The following is a 21,725-nucleotide window of genomic DNA, read 5'->3' as shown; positions in this document are numbered from 1 at the left end:
GAGACTTAGCACGCATGCACACATTGTTGTATCTAAGAAATACTTGCCTAAATCAAAGTCAGTTTATCTCCTACATTTCCTCTAGAAGATTCATAGCTTCATGTTTGTGTTCAGATCTATGATTCATCTTAAGACACTTTTTATATATGATGTGAGATTTTTTATTATTTTTGCACATAAATATCCAGTTATTCCAGGACTATTTCTTGAAAAGGTTTTTCTTTCTCCACTGAACTGCCTTTGTTTAAAATCATTTGCCCATTTATGTGTGGATCTATTTCTGTACTTTACATTCTTTTAATCTGTTTCATCTTTAGGTCAATACCACATTGTCATAAAGCTTCATAATACTGAAATTTTGTCTGTTCTAGGGCCTTTGCATTTTCATATGAATTTTAGATCCAGCTTGTCAATTTTCACATAAAAATCTAGAGAGATTTTGATTGGGAATATTTTATTTTTTAATTAATTAATTTATTTTAATTGGAGGCTAATTACTTTACAATAGTGTGGTGTTTTTTGCCATACATTCACATGAATCCACCATGGGTGTACATGTGTTCCCCATCTTGAACTCCCCTCCCACCTCCCTCCCCATCCCATCCCTCAGGATCATCCCAGTGCACCAGCACTGAGCAGCCTCTCTCATGCATCAAACCTGGACTGGCAATCTATTTCATATATGATAATATATATGTTTCAATGCTATTCTCTCAAATCATCCCACCCTCGCCTTCTGTCACAGAGTCCAAAAGTCTGTTCTTTACATCTGTGACTCTTTTGCTGTCTCACGTATTGGGTCATTGTTACCATCTTTCTAAATTCCAAATATATGCATTAATATACTGTATTGGTGTTTTTCTTTCTGACTTACTTCACTCTGTGTAATAGGCTCCAGTTTCATCCACCTCAATAGAACTGATTCAAATGCATTCTTTTTAATAGCTGAGTAATATTCCATTGTGTATATGTACCACAGCTTTCTTATCCATTCGTCTGCCAATGAACATCTAGGTTGCTTCCATGTCCTGGCTATTATAAACAGTGCTGCGATGAATATTGGGGTATACGTGTCTCTTTCAATTCTGGTTTCCTCGGTGTGTATGCACAGCAGTGGGATTGCTGGGTCATAAGGCAGTTCTATTTCCAGTTTTTTAAGGAATCTCCACACTGTTCTCCATAGTGGCTGTACTAGTTTGCATTGATTGGGAATACTTTAAATGTATACTAGAATCTGGGGAGTGTTGACATCTTAATGTTGAATTTAACCCATGCACAAGATCTCTTTTCATTAAATGAATTCTTCTTTAGTTCATGTCAGCAATGTTTTGTTGTGTTCAGTGTATAGGTCTTGCACATCATATTTATCCCCCAATATTTCATATTTTATGCTCTTTATGAATATTGTTTTTAAATTGAGTTTTTTATTATTTGTAGGAAATTTATAATTGATTTTTAGTTAAACTTTTTATTTTTAGATAATTTCATATTTATATGGAATTGTAAGAAATGATACAGGAAAATTCCACACATACTTAACCTAATTTGCCTCAGTGATAACATGTTACAAAATTGTAATACAACATCATAACTGGGCTATTGATATTGATACCATCAAGATACAGAACATTTCCATCACTACAAGGATCCCTCTTATATAGCCCCATCCACTGTCATCATTCCTTCCCACCTCGACCTCTTCTTATTCCCTGGCAACCATTAATCTGTTACTCTTTGTATAATATTGTTATTTAAAGAATGTTATATATCAATGAAATCATACAGTACATAACCTTTTGGGAATTGACTTTTTCATTTATCATAATTCTCTTCAAATCCACCCAGGAAAGATAGAAATGTATCATTAAAATTGTGTATGAGATTTGTATTATCATCATAATTTCCCTTTCCCTCTCTTTCCTACTTTTTCTGAAAATATATTAACCAGGTTGGACACACTAAAGCAGTAGCCATGTGATCAGTGGAAGATGGTGGAATCAGAAGTAGATAAAGTATCTTTAAACTTCAAGTTGTAGCCATTACAGTTCCTATTTTCCTCTTCAGACCCCTAGGAGGAATGAGGATTATAGGCTGAGTTGTCTACCTTTGATTGTTTTAGCAAGAACTTTTCTCTCCCCCAAACTGTACATACACATTTACATATATATGTATGCATGATTAATTGTTGTTGAAAGTTTATATTTTCTTTTATCTAAATTGTAGTGGGGAGCTCTTTGGGCGTTTGTCAGATTTTTCAGGAATTTGAAATATGTGCAAACAGCAGGCATTTCTTCAATTGGATAACTAATTTTACACTTAACCAAATCTTCTCTCTTCATTAAGATTAATGCCAAGATAACTGAAAGAAAAATGCAATGCCAAATAGCAAGACCTGCCCTATATTTTCACAAAAAAGACAATTTAGAATAGGTATTCTTCTGTGGGCTAATAGAATAATTGCACACTTAGGGCATTCATATTCAGCATGGATATCATTTCCCTATTGCTGTGTTTCTAAGGAACCTGTCGCCTTGGTATCTAAGCACTGAAACACTTTTTAAAGAAGGAAATTCTTCTTTTAGTCTACTGTCTACATGTAATTTGTGGAGAGCTATGTAGCTGGGCTCGCGTCTAGGCCTATAACTTACAGTTCTGCAGATTTTAGTTAGTTTTTTTCTGGAAAGCACATCTCAGAGCTGAGAACTATTCTAGTCCACTTTCATTCACAGTACCAGATGCTCTTGAAAGGAATAGGTAGCTGAGAAGGTGTGGGGCAGGGACTGTGTAGATATTTACATATACAAATGAAAATGTGCATACATATTTATATATTCTGGCTAGTACAGATTTAATGGTTCTCAGACTCACTGCATCTAGGGTGTTAACAGCCTTTTCAGAGTAGAGATGGGTTCAAATTTAGGAGACTGAGTCCAATACTGTTTTTAATATCAGTAACATTATAATGCAGTTGGGAGCTTCCTATTGCTTCTGAGCAATTCTCATGACAACTCCTGGGAGAGTTTTACAGAGAAGGTGAGTATAAAAGACAATGTGTGTAAAACTGACAATCATTTGTTTTAATTATCATTATATAAAGTATTTGCAATAAATTATAAAATGTATTTCTTTATTTGAATTCTTAGATTCTTTATATGAATCAATAAACTATTTACAAGGACCAGTGTGAAGATGGGCATGTGAGTGGTACAGTGTGTTTGCGTGCTCAGTTGTATCCGAGTCTTTGCAAAGCCATGGACTGTAGCCCGCCAGGCTCCTCTGTCCATGGGATTCTTCAGGTAAGAATACTGGAGTGGGTTGCCATTCCCTGCTCCAGGACAGTATGTTTACCATTCCAGTTTAATGGTAACACTGGGGTTTACATTGCTTTAAAAACTGAAAATATACACTTGCTTAGAGGATATTTTTAGGATCGGTCTACATTGATTATGAGCAACTGATGACCTTGTCTATTTCCTGGAAGCTCTAGGAGATTCTGTTTGTCCTGATTTTGCTTTTAATATTAGAGGGAGAGAGAACAAAAGAGAGTCCGAGGAAAGAAGGAAAAATATCTGAATGGAAAAAGAAAAAATAAGTCAACCATCTGGGTGTTTTAGATTAATTTAGATGGTGCAAGAAAGAGAGTGACTATTTTACACACCGTCATCAATGAATTCATTCCCTTTTTGGATGAAACTTTCACACTAGTTTTGGAATTTCATCTGATACCAATTTTTCAAATAGTTGATATCTAGCCACAGTCTTAGTGTATATGAGGCTAAGGATTCATGTGTTTGAAGATAATCTTCATAGAAGACATATTTGAAGATAATCTTTTAGACAAAATAATCCTTTCCCACTTTTTTCCCATAAAATTTGCCAATGCTAGATATTTCATATAAGTAGAATTAAATGTTACATTTTGTGTCTTGCTTCTTAGCAAAATGTTTTCAAGGTTCATTTATATTTTACCATGTCTCAGTGCTTTATTCCATTTTTATGGATGAATAATATTCCATTGTTTATGGGTGTTGTTTACAGTTTTTGGCTATTATGAATAAACTATTATAAACTGTCTTGTACATTTGTTTTTTAAATACCTGCTTTCAATTTGAGTAAATTTGTTGGATTATAGGGTAATTCCACGTTAACTTTTAACTTTTTGAGGAACTGCCAGATTCTTTCCCACTGTGGCTACTACATTCTCACCAAGCAATGTATCGCTCACCAAGCAATGAACTCCAGTTTGATGGATGTTGGAATGAGAGAGGTTTATTACTTACATACATTTATAAGATAACAAAATTGGGGACTAGCATCCTGGTCTTTTTGGTAGAAACCCATTATTTATTACATCATTCTGTGGCTCAGATGATACTATTTTGGAAATTAGTTATTTCTGGGCATGGAGAAAAGGTTTGTGTGTGCATGAATAAAGAAACAATAAAAGGGATTTGTCAGGAGTTCTACCAGATATTAGGTTCTCTTAACAAGCATTTTGGTTGTTTTGTTAAATGTTATGACAACTGACTTTGCTAATACTCATCACAAAGAAGCCTACAGGAAAATCCACATACCATAAAATTCACCCTTTTAAATAGTAAATTCAATTTTTTTTTTTTCATTCATAGGTTCTGCAACCATCACTATCTAAGTTTAGGACATTTTCATCACTCCAAAAAGACACTTTGTACTCATTAACAGTAACTCCCCATATCCCCTTTCCATTCAAACCTTAGCAGTAACTAATCTTTTTTCTATCTCTGGATTTCCCTATTTCTGGTCACTTTATATAAAGAATCTACTTTATTCCCTTGTAAAACTGAATACTATTCTGTTATATGGATATACCATATCTTTAAACTTCATTGATCAGTTGATGGGCATTAAGATTGTTTCCACATTTTGGCTATTATTAATAGTGCTGATATGACCATCCATGAACAATTTTTTGTGCAGTAATGTATTTTCATTTCTCTTATATACTCAGAAATTGAATCACTATTTCATACCATAGGGCTTCCCAGGTGGCAGTAGCTGTAACTCTATGCTTTTTTTGGAAAACTGCCTGTTTCCCATAGTAGTTGAACCATTTTATAATACCACTGGCAGTATCTGAGGGTTTCAGTTTCTCTACATCCTCACCAACATTTGCTACTGTTTATCCTTTTAATTTTTAGTTAACCTAGTGGATGTGAAGCAGTATCTCAGGGTGGCTCTATTTTGCAATTTACCTGATGGCTAATGATGTTAGGCATCTTTTTATGTATGTATTGCCAATTTGTATATCTTCCTTGGAGAAATATATTTTCAGATCCTTTATAGATTTTTAATTGTTTTTTTTTTTTTTTAATCTTTTTAGTGTTTAGTTAAAAGCCAGGTGGTGCTAGTGGTAAAGAACCTGCCTGCCAATGCAAACCTGTGTAAGAGACACAGGTTTGATCACTGTGTCAGGAAGATCCCCTGGAGGAGGGCATGGCAACCCACTCCAGTATTCTTGCCTGGAGAATCACATGGACAGAGGAGCCTGGGGGGCTACAGTCCATAGGGTAGTGTAGAGTCAGACACGACTGAAGCAACTTAGCACGCATGCACATAAGTATTTTTATGCATTCTGGATGCAAATCCCTTATAAGAGACATGATGGGAAAATATATTCTCTCATTACCTGCATTGTTTTTTCACTTTCTTCATGGTTTCCTCTGAAACACAAAGGTTTTAAATTTAACCCAGGTTGCCCGCATTGCAGGCGGATTCTTTACCAGCTGAACCACAAGGAAAGCGGAAGAATACTGGAGTGGGTAGCCTATCCTTTCTCCAGAGGATCTTCCCCATCCAGGAATCCAACCGCGGTCTCCTGCACTGCAGGCAAATTCTTTACCAACTGAGCTATCATGGAAGCCTTGACACAGTCCTTTTTATCTTTTTCTTTTGTTACTTTTACTGTTGGTGCCCTGTATAAGATGGCTTTGTATAACCTGAGGTCTGGTGATTTACACCTATTTTTTGTTCTAAGAAGTTTGTATCTTTAGCTCTTATATTAATGTCTGTGATCCATTCTGAGCTAGGGGTTCAACTTCATTCTTTTACATGTATGAGATGTCACACTAGTGAATTATGATAACAAGTCAAGTTGAAATTAACCATCATAGCTTTATTCTCTTACTGTGATAGTATAAGCAAGAGGTCAAACAAAAGGTTCTTGCCATTTTATGGACCCAAGGACTGAGGAGAGGGAGAAGTGGAAGGTTTGGGAGTCAAAAGTGTACTAAACAATGGAGATAAGGCCCTGATAAGTAAGTCCCATTGAGGCACATGAGATAGGAATATAGATGTGCATAGTATCCTGGCCCGTGTTGGCTCTGACTGCAGTTCCCTTCAGAGCTTGAAATACACTGCCTGTCTACCACATCTGGTGTGGAGAAGGCAGCTTTCCTCCATTAGGCCTGCCAGATCAAACCTTCACAGTTGCTTACGGTCTACCCTGAAAGGTCACTATAGGATTTTGGCTTGGAGCCAAACTTCTCAGCTTGTGATATAGCTATTTGTCCCAGAAGAATTTGTTGAATTCCTTCCCCATTGAATCATCTTGGCATCCTTTTTGAAAATCAACAAGGATTTAATTATGGACTCTCAATTTGGTTCCATTGGTCTGTATGTCTATCCTTATGCAAGTACTACATTGTCTTGATTGCTGCAGCTGCAAAATATGTTTTGAAATCAGGAAATGCAAGTCTTCCAACTTTGTTCTTACCAAGATTCGTTTAACTATTTTGGATCCTTTGCATTTCCATATGAATTTTAGGAAAATTTTGTCAATTTTTGATGTCCTTCTCAGTCATAAAAACTTAAATTGTTATCAGGGTAACCTATTATGTCATATATTTTTCAAAATTGTTACTTAGATGTGTCACATATAGTAGCTTTATTAACAGAATATGTGATCACCTGGAATACCTCGATTCCTTTTGTTTGTTAAAGAGATGAATTTTTTAAAAGGATAATTGAAAATAAATTTGTGAGTTCCTAGACTAAATACAAAACCATATATAGGCATATCTCATCACCTTATTTATTTGGAATTTTTTGGAACATGGATGTAATACAATGTAATAAAAGAAGAAATATTGAAGTAATAGAATAAGAGAATTCATGACAGAATGTTGTTATTAAAATGTAATAATTTTTATTAAAAGCCAGTAATAATATTTAATGGAAATGACTAGAAATTGATATATACTTCATGGTTTCTAATTTTAGTCTCACAACTCCAAGTAAGAGGAGGGGAAGGCTGATGTTTTTTATCCAGTTTTACAGAGAAATTGTAGCTCAGAGATTTGAAGTGATTTGCCCTAAGTCATACAGTAAACCAAATAACAGCCCTTGAATATGTTTTCATTCATCATATGTAATACTCTTTTCCTCTAAGCCACCTGTCTTCTTATGGATATAAATTATTATTTTACTCATAATGAAAATTTGCATTGAGTTTAGAGTTGAGTTTAGAAACAGAATTACATAAGATGTTTTCATTCTATGGCAGTTGTGGAGTTAACCACTTGATGCCATTCTCACACTCCTTCATATATTTATACTTTGACTAGTCAATCCCTTTGAAGAGCTTAGCATTCAGCTGCGTAGATACACATACATATTTGACGCAATATGAAGTCAAAGTGGCAAGCAAACAGAAGAAATTAAATGTCATTCATAATGTATAACATTCATAAATTAATACTGGGGGTGGTGGTAAAAAGCTTTGTATTAGGAGACAGAAGTCTAAAGCCAAGTTTTAAATACATTCACAGATGTAGTTTGAACATATGCTGCTGCTGCTAAGTTGCTTCAGTCATGTCCGACTCTGTGCGACCCCAGAGACGGCAGCCCACCAGGCTCCCCTGTCCCTGGGATTCTCCAGGCAAGAACACTGGAGTGGGTTGCCATTTCCTTCTCCAATGCAGGAAAGTGAAAGGTGAAAGTGAAGTCACTCAGTCATGTCCAACTCTTTGCGACCCCATGAACTGCAGCCTTCCAGGCTCCTCCGCCCATGGGATTTTCCAGGCAAGAGTACTGGAGTGGGTTGCCGTTGCCTAGGCAATGTGAAATTAGAGTCTCCGTTAGGGAAGGACCATACCCTATTTATTCCAGAATTGTCAGTGACTAGTGATTAGCAGTTTACTATGTACAGAGTAGGTGCTTAATGATGTAAGTCACCTTAATTGAAGGAATAATGCATCCTACACAGGGAGAACAATATGTATAGAAGTGTTATAACATGTATAATAATGTTGGCATGGAGAAGAGCATTGCAAAGTCTTGGAGTACTGTATGGTACTTTTGATAGCTCCTTCTCTTTCTACATTTAACTTACATTGTGGAAAAATTGCATATTTTTCCCATGGCCTCTAGTACTAACACAGAAGATGTGTTTATTTCTTATATTGGTAGGGAGTGATGCCTGGGTCACATCTCAGATATACATTTCTCTCTGTGAATAAGCTAAAAAATTTCATTTCCTCTGGGCTATTGTTTTTGTGTGTTCCCCTTTTTTTTTAATCATTTTCCAATTCCATCTCAACTATTGCCCTTTTCTGATAATAGCTATACATTGTGTTTGTGAGATGAATTTTAATAAACAACGAGCTGTAGAGTCAAGCCAACATTTTAGACAGTTGGGAACAAGCCTTAGAAAAAACATAATAATGTCATGAAGATTTATATTCCAGATAAGCCAGCTTCTGATAGTGTGGAGCTCAGCTCCTTGTGTGTCCCTTTAAGAATGTTCCAAGTGACAGTCCTTGCACGTGCAAATGCAACAGAACCCCAGAGCTGAAATCTTTCTTTTTGACCTCCCAGCAATAGAAGACCCTGGAGGAAACAAGACAGTCTGTGAGCTGGAGAGAGAGATCCTTTTCTAGGAAGTAATACAACTGGAACCTCCTGTTTCTCAATCTTATCAAGTGAATGTTACTTACATCTTGAAGTCATACTTCAAATATGTTGTTGTGTATTTGGGTTTAGTATTCTGTTTTATCCACCGTCCCCAGGACCATGCCTATTGATTCTAGTCAAGTTAATGAAACTGTGGTGATGATTTAAGCGCCTCTGTTGACTTACGTATCTCTCAGCATAGATTACTTTATGAAGTTTAAAAAGCAAATAAAGCAACTTCCCTAAGTTTGGGATCCATTTATTTTTCATAGGCGGCTATTGATGAAATAAGCATTGAAGAGCAGGGCATGGGGAAGAAGGATCCACTCCCTCTTTATTAACTATCTGTTAGCAGCAGCTGCCACAAAGCAGGTAGATTAAAGCTAATTTCTAAAATGGGTTTAAGTGAAACATGAAATGTTTTCTATTTGAGAATTTCAAATGCCACATACTGGACTGATTCCTGCCCCATGGTATGGAATAATTTATGCAGAGAAGAAAGGTTCTACTATCTTATATTGGCTCTAGCCAGCCAGCCAGCTTATAAGTATATACTATTGGTTCAAGGGAGTTAATGTGAGCAGATACTTGTTGTGGCTTGGGGTAAATTCAACCCCATGACTGTCTCCAGTTTCTTGCCTTCCTGATGCTCAGTCAAACGAGTCATCTGTGTATGAAAGAAAGTTTTCATCTTGAGTTATGCGAATCGACAACATGATTGTCTGTCAATAAACCTATGCATGAATTTTATCCTGAATAGTAGGGAGTGTGTACTGCAAGAGGGCTTTCAAACTGGTAGTCCTTGGGCTTCTTTTGGCATATGCACTACACATGCACTGCTTTAGCAAGAGGGCATAGACCTCCATATGGTTTAAAAGAAATGTAAAACTCCAAAGATTTCACCTAAAAATCCAGATCTATGGCTTTTTTTTTTTTTTTTTTAAACAATCTTACCACAGGGATCTCATATTCATCCTTAGCTCTAGCTCTGGCAGGAAGTCTATTGAACAGCTTTCACCAAATCCTGTTTTTAAACACTCCATTCACTTCATGTATTCATGTAACCAGACTGGCACTGTAAGAGTCTGTGTTTCAGACTTATACAAAGACTGCTATATGAAGTGTAAAGCTTAGCCTGAACCAGTGAAAGATGAAAATTACAATAATTTTAAAAGAGAGGCAGTTGTTCTCTTCAAGCACATAATTCATCAGAGCATGGAATCAGTCACTGAATCACAGCCTGAACATGGTGTTGCTCCCAGTGTCCTTAGAAATCATTTAGCCATATCCCCTCATCCTATGAAGAAAACCTGAGGTCCAGATTGTCTAAGCAACTTGACTACAATTTTTACAGTTAGTTTCTAAAAAACTAGTATCAGAAATACTAGTTGTCAACCAAAATTTCATAACATTTTGATCACTGTTGCTATTTCCAATTAACGTGTGTTTAGTCACTCAGTTGCGGAGAAGGCAATGGCACCCCACTCCAGTACTCTTGCCTGGAAAATCCCATGGATGGAAGAGCCTGGTAGGCTGCAATCTATGGGGTCGCTCAGAGTCGGACATGACTGAGTGACTTCACTTTCACTTTTCACTTTCATGCATTGGAGAAGGAAATGGCAACCCACTCCAGTATTCTTGCCTGGAGAATCCCAGGGACGGGGGAGCCTGGTGGGCTGCCATCTCAGGGGTCGCAAAGAGTCGGACACGACTGAAGCGACTTAGCAGCAGCAGTAGCAGTCACTCAGCTGTGTCTGACTTTCTGACCCCATGAAAAGTAGCCTGCCAGTCTCCTCTATCATGGGATTATCCAAGCAAGAATACTTCAGTGGGTTATCATTTCCTGCTCCAGGGGATCTTCCTGACCCAGGGACGGAATCTATGTCTCATGCATTGCAGGCAGATTCTTTACCCTCTGAGCCATCAGGGAAGCCCTCTTCCAATTAATAGATAGAATATTTTCAAATAGCACATGATTCAACTTCTACTGTATTTTAAGCAACCCATCTCACATTCCATTTCTTCTCCAAAGTCATTTATGATTGGTTCAATATACCAGAGCTTACCCTACTATAATTGTGATAATCATGGTGATTGCAGCCATGAAATTAAAAGATGCTTACTCCTTGGAAGGAAAGTTATGACCAACCTAGATAGCGTATTAAAAAGCAGAGACATGACTTTGCCAACAAAGGTCCGTCTAGTCAAGGCTATGGTTTTTCCAGTGGTTATGCATGGATGTGAGAGTTGCACTGTGAAGAAAGCTGAGCTCTGAAGAATTGATGCTTTTGAACTATGGTGCTGGAGAAGACTCTTGAGAGTCCCTTGGACTGCAAGGAGATCTAACCAGTCCATTCTAAAGGAGACCAGTCCTGGGTGTTCATTGGAAGGACTTATGCTGAGGCTGAAACTCCAATACTTTGGCCACCTCATGCAAAGAGTTGACTAATTGGAAAAACCCAGATGCTGGGAGGGATTGTGGGCAGGAGGAGAAGGGGATGACAGAAAATAAGATGGTTGGATGGCATCACCAACTCGATGCACATGAGTTTGGGTGACCTCTGGGGGTTGGTGATGGACAGGGAGGCCTGGCGTGCTGTGATTCATGGGGTCGCAAAGAGTCGGACATGACTGAGTGACTGAACTGAACTGACCCCTCCTATAAACTGCTTCAGAATTTGTACCATTCACTTGCATGCTTAATCATGTATTACCTGGTATGTTTACTCAACTCCACTATATGCTTGTTAAAACAGTGAAGTTATGAGTTTCTCAAGGGTGGGAGCAGTATTTTGTATCTCTTTCTCCACAGTGGCATCCAACACTCATGTTCGATGAACACTCATGTTCAGTTATATAGGCTTTCCTGGTGGCTCAGATGGTAAAAATACCTGCCTGTAGTGCAGGAGACCCAGGTTTGATACATGGGGTGAGAAGATTCCCTGGAGAAGGGAATGGCAACCCACTCCAGTATTCTTGCTTGGAGAATTCCATGGACAAAGAAGCCTGGAAAGGCTACAGTCCATGTGGTCTCAAAGAGTTGGACACAACTCAGTGAGTAAAACTTTCACCACTTATGTGCTTGATAAATCATTGTTGGGTTGAAATGAATTGAATTAAATGACCATGGCTGCAGAACAAACCAGGAAACCTTGTTTCCTTGAGGGCCTTTAAATAACCAAATCCCTCTCTCCACACCCTAAAAGATGATGCTGTTAACGTGCTGTACTCAATATGCCAGCAAATTTGGAAAACTCTGCAGTGGCCACAGGACTGGAAAGGTCAGTTTTCATTCCAATCCCAAAGAAAGGCAATGTCAGAGAATGTTCAAACTACCTCACAATTGTATTTATCTCACATGCTAGCAAAGTAATGCTTAAAATTCTCCAAGACAGGTTTCAATAGTACATGAGTCAAGAACTTCCAGATGTTCAAATTGGATTTAGAAAAGGCAGAAGAACCAGAGATCAAATTGCCAGCATCTATTGGATCATTGAAAAAGTAAGAGAATTACAGGAAAACATCTACTTCTGCTTTATTGACTATGCAAAAACCTTTGTGTGCATCACAACAAACTGTGGGAAATTCTTAACAAGATGGGAATACCAGACCAACTTCCCTACCTCCTGAGAAATATATTTGCCGGTCAAGAAGCAATGGTTAGAACTGGACATGAAACAAAGGACTGGTTCCAAATTGGGAAAGGAGTACATCAAGGCTGTATATTGTCACCTTGCTTATTTAACTTATATGCAGAATACATCATGTAAAATGCTGGACTTGATAAAGCATCAGCTGGAATCAAGATTCCAGGGAGAAATATTAATAACCTCAGATATGCAGATAACACCACCCTTATGGCAGAAAGCAAAGAGGAACTAAAGAGCTTCTTGGTGAAAGTGAAAGAGGAGAGTGAAAAAGCTGGCTTAAAAATCAACATTCAAAAAACTAAGGTCATGGCATCTGGTTCCATCAGTTCAGTTCAGTTCAGTCACTCCGTCGTGTCCGACTCTTCATGACCCCATGGACCACAGCATGCCAGGCCTCCCTGTCCATCACAAACTCCTGGAGTTTACTCAAACTCATGTCCATTGAGTCAGTGATGCCATCCAACCATCTCAGCATCCGTCATCCCTTTCTCCTCTCACCTTCAATCTTTCCCAGCATCAGGGTCTTTTCAAATGAGTCAGCTCTTCGTATCAGCTGGCCAAAGTATTGGAGTTTCAGCTTCAGCATCAGTCCTTCCAATGAACACTCAGGACTGATTTCCTTTAGGATGGACTGGTTAGATTTCCTTGCTGTCCAAGGGACTCTCAAGGGTCTTCTCCAACACCACAGTTCAAAAGCATCAGTTCTTTGGTGCTCATCTTTCTTATAGTCCAACTCTCACATCCATACATGACTACTGGAAAAACCAAAGTTTTGACTAGATGGACCTTTGTTGGCAAAGTAATGTCTCTGCTTTTTAATATGCTATCTAGGTTGGTCATAACTTTCTTTCCAAGGAGTAAGCACTTTATGGCAAATAGATGGGAAAGCAGTGGAAACAGTGACAGACTTTATTTTCTTGGGCTCCAAAATCACTGCAGCCACTTGCTCCTTGTAAGAAAAGCTATGACCAACCTAGGCAGCATAGTACAAAGCAGAGACATTACTTTGCTGACAAAGGTCCATCTAGTCAAAGCTATGGTTTTCCCAGGAGTCATGTACGGATGTGAGATTTGGACCATAAAGAATGCTGAGCACTGAAGAATTGATGCTTTTGAACTGTGGTATTGAAGAAGACTCTTGAGAGTCCCCTTGGACTGCAAAGAGATCCAACTAGTCCATCCTGAAGACAATTACTGCAGCACGCCAGGCTTTTCTGTCCTTTTCTATGTCCCAGAGTTTGCTCAAACTCATTTCCATTTAGTCCATGATGCCGTCTAACCATCTCATCTTCTGTCACCCACTTCTCCTGCTGCCTTTATTCTTTCCCAACATCAGGCCAGTGAGTCAGCTCTTCACATCAGGTGGCCAACAGGTTGGAGCTTCAGCTTCAGCATCAGTTTTTCTAATGAATATTCAGGGTTGATCTCCCAAAAGGGGTCAATTAGGTAAAGATAGATTTAGGAGAATACCCAAATCAAAGATAATGGTAAATTCAGAAGTTAAGGAGAGCCCAGTGTTCCTGAGAGTATCCAGTGAATATATATATGTTCCTATTTGTAGTTTGTCACATCTAGCTGAGAAGTTCTATTCTTTGCTACCCTGAAACTCTTGGGTCACTGTTCTTACTTCACTGAAGATTAGGGGCATTATCATCAAACATGGGAAAATACATGCTTCTATTTTCATATTTGGCTTGTTTTATTATTTGAAAAGTGTAGACGCCCTGGCATAGCTTGGGGACTAGTAGTAGATACCATTTCTGTGGATAAAGTTATAGAATCATCTTTTTTTCTGCTCCTCTTAACCACTCAAATTAATACAATTGTGTTTGGAGGCCTGAAGTAGAATTCACTGATCATTAATATTTTGCCACAGCCATATTTTCTTCACGAGAAACAAGAAACTCTCTGGATATTGTGTTTTCATAATAACAAAAAGTTTAGATGGCATATAGCAAATTATAATCCAAATCAGGTTTGGGAGGGAAACTTCAGAAGATGATAGGTATTTTCTTTGCCCGACTTTTGATTTTCAGTTTTCTGTGTAACTGTCAACTACCCAATTTTGATACTGACAGCTCATTTTAAGCATAAAATCATAAATACAAATAAGGGATTTAAGACCTCCACTATCCAGTAGTTTTGAGTCCATCATGTAAAAAATTAAGGCTGCGCTATGCTGGTGTCTCATGATGACTCTGACAGATGTTGGCCATTCTTATTATAAAATAGCCTGTTTCATTTCATTACTTCTTTATCACAGAAATCAGCCTTCTCCTGGTAATTTAAAGTCTATCTTAAAATTCCATAGACAGGTCCTCCTGTTTCCCAGTTTAGGATCGGCGTCATTATTTATGAATTTATTGCAAATTAAGGATTTGCCCATTTAGTTCGTTCATTAAAACCATGGTAGAGATATAAAATGATGTATGGGAAGCTTATACATTGAGGCTTAACTATTCTGGACATATGTATGGCAAGGGCCTCTGAAACCACTCTGCCACCTCTGTTAGCTCTAAATACTAGAAGCTTAAGAAATCAGAACATGAGGAATTACATGAGTAAGAAGACTATATATAAAACAAGTAGATATATGGCAGATCATCAACTCAATGGACATGAGTTTAAACAAACTCTGGGAGATAGTGAAGGACAGAGAAGCCTGGTGTCCAGCTGCAGTCCATGGTATTGCAAAGAATCGGACATGATTTAAGTGACTGAACAACAATGTGGTAAGACTCTGGGCTTCCGTTGTGGCTCAGTGGTAAAGAATCCAACTGCCAATACAGAGATGCGAGTTCAACCCATGGGTCAGGAAGATCCCCTGGAGGAGGAAATGGCAATCCACTCCAGTATTTTTTTCCCTGGGAAATACCATGGATAGAGGAGCCTGGAGGGCTACAGTTAGTCACAAAGAGTTGGATAGGACTTAGCGCCTAAGCAAAAACAAAGTGGTAGACTCTGGGACAGAGCAGCAGCAATGCCTGGAGCCTACTGCCTTCTGCCCTCCTTTTCTTCCATCCATAAGCATTTATCCATTATTTACCACATTCTAGGTTTTAGTTGAGTCAAGAAGATAGAAATGCAGTGTGACTTAAACCATTCTTATTGGCACAGCATATGTAGAGTGTTTGAGAGTGATTTGATTTACTTTTGTATAGTCATGGTGAAGGTCTTTGTGTATAACATAGTACCCAGTAGTAGTAGCTAAAATATAGTGGGCATTTGCCAGGTGCCAGACACTGAACTAAGCTCATTACATGTATAAACATCTTTAATTCTTACCAAAAATCCAATGAACTAGGTACTGTTATCTCCCCATTTTATAGACACCAAGGCACAGAGAGGTTAAATAACTTGCCCAGGGTCACATGGCTAGTAAGCAGTGTAATAATATTTGAGCCCAGGCAATGTGGCTCCAGCTTATGCACAAGCTGGAATCAAGATTTCCAGAAGAAATATAAATAACCTCAAATATGCAGATGACATCACCCTTATGGCAGAAAGCGAAGAAGAACTAAAGAGCCTCTTGATAAAAGTGAAAGAGGAGAGTGAAAAAGTTAGGTTAACACTCAACATTCAGAAAACTAAGGTCATGGCATCTGGTCCCATCCCTTCACGGCAAATAGTTGGGGAAACAATGGAAACTGTGGCAGACTGTATTTTTCTGGGCTCCAAAATCACTGCAGGTGGTGACTGCAGCCATGAAATTAAAAGAAACTTGCTCCTTTGAAGAGAAGTTATGACCAACCTAGACAGCATATTAAAAAGCAGAGACATTACTTTGCCAACAAAGGTCTGTCTAGTCAAGGCTATGGTTTTTCCAGTGGTCATGTATGGATGTGAGAGTTGAACTATAAAGAAAGCTGAGTGCCAGAGAATTGTTGCTTTTGAACAATGGTATTGAAGAAGACTCTTGAGAATCCCTTGGACAGCAAGGAGATTCAACCAGTCCATCCTAAAGGAAATCAGTCCTGAATATACATTGGAAGGACTGATGTTGAAGCTGAAAGTCCAATACTTTGGCCAACTGATGCAAAGAACTGACACATTTGAAAAGACCCTGATGCTGGGAAAGGTTGAAGGCAGTAGGAGAAGGGGATGACAGAGGATGAGATGGTTGGATGAATTCACCAACTCAATGGACATGAGTTTCAGCAAACTCCGAGAGTTGGTGATGAACAGGGAGGCCTGGCATACTGAAGTCCATGGGGTTGCAAAGAGTCGGACACAACTTGAACAACTGAACTTACTGAATGTGGCTCCAGAGACTGCTCTTGATTACCATATTATACTGCCTCTCATTAATTGTTAGTTGGAATAATTATTGTCATTGTTATTCATAGGCTTTACTTGAAATGCCTTTGTCAGTTGGGTAGTATCAAAATGTGTATGCTTTTTCTTTTTTTCTATATTGATGGAAATTTTATACTTCCTTACCATTGTGAAGCAAAGAAAATTATGAGTTGCTTTACCTTTTATTTGCTGGTGATGATGATAATAATAGTTAATTACTAGGTATCTGATGGAATTCCAGTTGAGCTATTTCAAATCCTGAAAGATGATGCTGTGAAACTGCTCCAATCAATATGCCAACAAATTTGGAAAACTCAGCAGTGGCCACAGGACTGGAAAAGGTCAGTTTTCACTCCAATCCCAAAGAAAGGCAATGCCAAAAATGCTCAAACTGCCACACAATTACTCTCATCTCACACGCTAGTAAAGTAATGCTCAACATTCTCCAAGCCAGGCTTCAGCAATACGTGAACCGTGAACTTCCAGATGTTCAAGCTGGTTTTAGAAAAGGCAGAGGAACCAGAGATCAAATTGCCAACATCCGCTGGATCATCGAAAAAGCAAGAGAGTTCCAGAATAACATCTACCTCTGCTTTATTGGATATGCCAAAGCCTTTGACTGTGTGGATCACAACAAACTGTGGAAAATTCTGAAAGAGATGGGAATACCAGACCACCTGACCTGCCTCTTGAGAAATTTGTATGCAGGTCAGGAAGCAACAGTTAGAACTGGACATGGAACAACAGACTGGTTCCAAATAGGAAAAGGAGTATGTCAAGGCTGTATATTGTCACCCTGCTTATTTAACTTCTATGCAGAGTACATCATGAGAAATGGTGGTCTGGAAGAAGCACAAGCTGGAATCAAGATTGTGGGGAAAAATATCAATAACCTCAGATATGCAGATGACACCACCCTTATGGCAGAAAGTGAAGAGGAACTAAAGAGCCTCTTGATGAAAGTGAAAGAGGAGAGTAAAAAAGTTGGCTTAAAGCTCAACATTCAGAAAACTAAGATCATGGCATCTGGTCCCATCACTTCATGGGAAATAGATGAGGAAACAGTGAGAAACTTTATTTTTGGGGGCTCCAAAATCACTGCAGATGGTGATTGCTGCCATGAAATTAAAAGACGTTTACTCCTTGGAAGGAAAGTTATGACCAACCTAGATAGCATATTAAAAAACAGAGACATTACTTTGCCAACAAAGGTCCGTCTAGTCAAGGCTATGGTTTTTCCTGTGGTCATGTATGGATGTGAAAGTTGGACTGTGAAGAAAGCTGAGCGCCGAAGAATTGATGTGTTTGAACTGTGGTGTTGGAGAAGACTCCTGAGAGTCCCTTGGACTGCAAGGAGATCCAACCAGTCCATCCTGAAGGAGATCAGCCCTGGGATTTCTTTGGAAGGAATGATGCTAAAGCTGAAACTCCAATACTTTGGCTACCTCATGCGAAGAGTTGACTCATTGGAAAAGACTCTGATGCTGGGAGGGATTGGGGGCAGGAGGAGAAGGGGATGACAGAGGATGAGATGGCTGGATGGTATCACCGACTTGATGGACCTGAATTTGAGTAGACTCTGGGAGTTGGTGATGAACAGGGAGGCCTGGCGTGCTGTGATTCATGGTGTTGCAAAGAGTTGAACACGACTGAGTGACCGAATTGAACTGAACTGAGGTATCTCATGCTGTCATAAATACTTCACATTCTTTTTGCATGTATCCTCACAAGTACCCCATGAAATAGATACAATTATTACTTGTTTTACACACATGAGAAAATTATAGTAAAGACACTTATTCAAGGTCATACAGCTAAAAGGCAGAAGACTACAGATTCAAATCTAGGCCTTTTGTCTCCACCTTCCTGTGTTTAATATCCATATTATAAAGTTCATGTGATGTTGACAGTTCTCTCACATTGTTTTCTTTAGAAACAGAAATGGAGTGTCTGGAGAATGTCTACATACACTTTCCAGTTCCTTTGGTATGGAAAGTAAATGGGTAAAACCTTACCAGAATTGACTTTTCAAGCCATGTGTGTAGAGGGGACAGTGAGGACAGTGAATGTTCAGAAGAAAGGGGACAGAAAGTTTTAAAAATTCATATTGTGTATCTGCTGTGCCTAAGAGCCTTTACTAGCACTGAGGTTACAGCATTAAACAAAAGAAATAAGATTCTCTGCCCTCATGTAGTTTGCATTCAAGTGGAGAAAGATGAATAAGAAGCAGATGATCACAGGTGTATAGAGAAATGCAGCCCAGTGAAGAGGAATAAAAAATGTCATGAAGAGAGAGGGAATGCTATTTTAAATAGGACTATTAGGACACTTTGCCGAGAGGAGAAATTTGATTTAACAAAAATAAGTGGATAATATGTCCACATAAATTTAAAATAATTTAATTTTAAAAAATTTGTATATCAGTGTTCATAGCAATATTATTTCTAATATTCAAAAAATTGAAACAAATCAAATGCTCATCAGTGGATGTGTGGGTAAACAAAATGTTGTATATCTATAGGATGAGATATTACTGAACCATGAAATGGAATGAATTCTGATACATACTACAACATGAATGAACTTCAAAGACACTAAGCAAACACAAAAGGATACAGACTGTAAGTTGCATTTATAGGAAATGTACAGAATAGGAAAATCCTTAGAGATAGAAAGTAGATTAGTGGTTGCTAGGAGTCTGAGGAAAGGAGTAAGGAATGACTATTACTGTATATGGGGTTTATTTTTAGGGTGATGAAAATATTCTGAAGATAGATCATGGTGATAGTTGCTCAACCTTGTAAATAGACTGAAAGCTACTAAAACTGTACACTTTGAAATGGTGGACTACATGATGTGTAAATTATATTAATTTAAAAGCCTCAAGACGAAGTCATATTTGGGCAGAGTCTAAGCTAGTTTACCTTAGATTGATTGTTTAAACTCTAACCTTAACCAAACTGCCTCTGAAAGTGGATGGAAGCAGGCAGCCCAGGGTGTTTCCCAAACCAGGGCCGTCTTCTGACACATAGGCAGAGTACTATGCAGATCAGTCCCAGATGGGTGAATCCCTGAGTTAAGATGTTATAAAGACCTCTCAGAACATCCCAGCTGTCCCTGAGAACAGCACATAAGTCTAGTACAGGGTTGAATGCGTCACTGAATAGGGCCTAAGTAAGTAAGTAAGTGTTAATCGCTCAGTTGTGCCCGATTCTTTGCAACCCTGTGGACTGCAGCCCACCAGGCTCCTCTCTCCATGAGACTTTTCCAGGCAAGGATATTGGAGTGGGATGCCATTTCCTTCTCCAGGGGATCTTCCCAACTCAGGGATCGAACCCAGGCCTCCTGCACTGCATGCAGATTCTTTACCAACTGAGCTACAAGGGAAGCCCCCGAATAGGGCCTAGAACAGTTTAAAAAAAATTAAAATATAGTAGCAAAGCTTTTTCTCTGATAGTGAAATTCCTGAGGGCGATGCCTTGGTGTTCTCTTATTTGAGAATGTATCCAGGGTTATAACTTGTGTGGACTACTGCAGTTATGGACAGGAATGGACTGAAAACTCTACTGCTGTCCTAGAGATCTAGCTGAACCCATGCCAAATACAAGTTGTCAGAGGTAAGACATTAATGAAAACACTGTATTCACATATTTAATAAAACAAGAACTAGAAGGGACTTTTACTTACAAAAACACTTGCTGGCAAATAATTTAAATATTATTCTTCACAACATTTTGTGCATGCCACATATAATCTCGCCATTAGCAGTTATAATTGTGGATGCACTAATGTTGACTTATAGTTTTAGTACTTAAAGGTTAATGTTCCTGTCCCATCAACAGATGAATAGACAGTCAAATTGTCATATATACATACAATGAAGTATTTTTACCCATAAAAAGAATGAAGTAGTGATACTTATGAGACCAGGGATAAACCTCAAAAACATGATGCTAAGTCAAAGAAGCCAGACACAAAATGACCACATACTATATGAATTCATTTGTACAAATGACAGGAGTAAGCAAATCCACAGAGAGGCAAGGTAATGGTTGCCTGGGACTGAAGGAACTGGAGGTATGGAGAAGTGGCTGTTTAATGAGTTCAAACTAGCCTTTTGAGGTGATGAAAAATTTCTCAAATTATAAAACGATGATGATTGTACAGCTCAGTGAATATACTAAAACCCACTGAATTTTACACTTTAACTTAGAGAATATTATGCTATGTAAGTTGTGTCTCAGAATATATTTAAAAAGTTCTTTTATAAATTGGTGAAAGAAGAGGAGAGCCATGCCAATAGCTGAGGAACGAGTTCGAGACCAAAGAAATAGCTAGGTCTGAGGCTTCAAGGCCAGTTTGAAGCCTCACATGATTTAGGAACAGCAAACGGGTAGTGGGGATACAGTGAAGAGAGCAAAAGGACGAGAATAGGAAATGAGATGACAAAAATAACTGGAGGCCTTGTGGAGGCTTATCAGCCATTGTATGGACTTTAAGTTATCCTCTATTGAATTGCGAAGTCTTAAGAGGTTTGAGCTGAAGAGAAACACGATCTGATTTGGGGTTTTTAAGAAAATCTTTCTGGCTTTTGTATGGAGAAGAGAATGTAGGAGCAGAAGATGTTAAGCAGGGAGACAGGTTAGTAGGTTTTTACAGTAATCCAGGCCCCAAAGTGATGGTAGTTTTGACTAGAGTCTTAACAGTGCAGGAGATAAGAAATGTTGAGATTTGCTGACACATTTTTAAATTGGAGAAGATAGGATTCCCTATAAGCTGGGTGTGAAGTGTAAGAGAAAGAATCAGTGATGACTCCTACTTTTTTGGCCCAAGCAATAGGGTTATCTTTTA

This window comes from Bos grunniens, chromosome X (genome assembly GCF_055505025.1).
Source record: "Bos grunniens cultivar Pamir isolate PY7600 chromosome X, Bosgru_T2T1.0, whole genome shotgun sequence".
Classification (NCBI taxonomy): Eukaryota; Metazoa; Chordata; class Mammalia; order Artiodactyla; family Bovidae; genus Bos; species Bos grunniens.
Note: the sequence above shows the minus strand (reverse complement) of the source record.